This window comes from Ptychodera flava, unplaced genomic scaffold, assembly GCF_041260155.1.
Source record: "Ptychodera flava strain L36383 unplaced genomic scaffold, AS_Pfla_20210202 Scaffold_42__1_contigs__length_1331906_pilon, whole genome shotgun sequence".
Lineage (NCBI taxonomy): Eukaryota > Metazoa > Hemichordata > Enteropneusta > Ptychoderidae > Ptychodera > Ptychodera flava.
In genome coordinates, this window is record NW_027248364.1 from 132,722 (window position 1) to 133,940 (window position 1,219).

Here is a 1,219-nt window from a genome sequence, read left to right on the forward strand (position 1 = left end):
GTTTACTTCATGCAATGGCCATGATCGACCCTCTTTTTACCAGTGGGCCACCTTTGGTTGCCCACTAGAATAAAGTTGACTTTACGTAATGGCCCATGACCCTCTTAACCAGAGGGCTGCCTTTGGCGAACCACTCCAATAAAGTTTGCTTTATACAATGTCCATGGACATAAGTTGTCTGTGGAAATGAAGTTAAAAATTGCCCTACAGTAGTCCTAATTAACAGACATTTGCATGGATGTGGCTGAGAAGTTTGTACACTGGCATCTCTGCTACACGAATAAAGTGCGCCGCGTACCGGAGTTCAAATCCAAACCGTGCAGGTAAATTTGACATATGGGTTTTGGTTATTTTTCAGCGGGGGGGGGGGGGGGGGGGGGGGGGGGTCATCAAATTTTTTCGTCTGACAAAGGGGGGGTCATCATTTTTTCGCGAAAAATGCAGGGGGGGTCATCATTTTTTTGAACATCGGCGACAAGATTTTGCCGGCCCCCCCCGGCCGTAAAAACTGAACGGTCCCTTAATCGACGAAATCTTAAAACTGTTGTGGTTCGAATCCACATAGTAGTTTTCTTCAATGTATCGCACTCTATTGTGAGGGTGATCTCCATTTCCTATTGTAAATTTTATTCTCTAAAGGTCATCGGCATGGATGGCTTAAAAGGATTAAGACAGGGTACGTGGCGTTGCTAGGAGACGGTGAAGGGCATTGAAAAGGGAAACAAAAAGTGTCTGCTTCATGTTGGAAACAAAAAGTGTCTGCTTCAAGTTGGAAACAAAACGCCCTGAATTTATTGACCACTGTGACTGTAAAGTTTAATTGCATTTTCTTACAGACAGTACGCTAATAAACTTTGCATTAGGCAAAAAAAATAAATTGATTTGTTTCTGATCATCGCGCGTCTCATTTCATAGTTTGTGCGTCAACTCTTTTTTTCCCTGTTTTTCATTTGTCTCTATGGAAAAGGGGGAAAATGTATCAAAGTCAACCAAAAATAAAAAAAGAATTGGCAAGAATCGCGTCACCGCATCATTTTTGCTACATGCCAATGACCAGAAACAAATCTATTATTTTTTTGGCCTTACGCAATTAAGTAGTACATTGTCGTTAATTTACGGGATTGAGATATCATTACCAAAAATAAAAAAAAAAACAACTTGAAAATGAGTCTTATACTGAAATGGATGCCACGATAGGTTATTACCCAGTGATTAACCC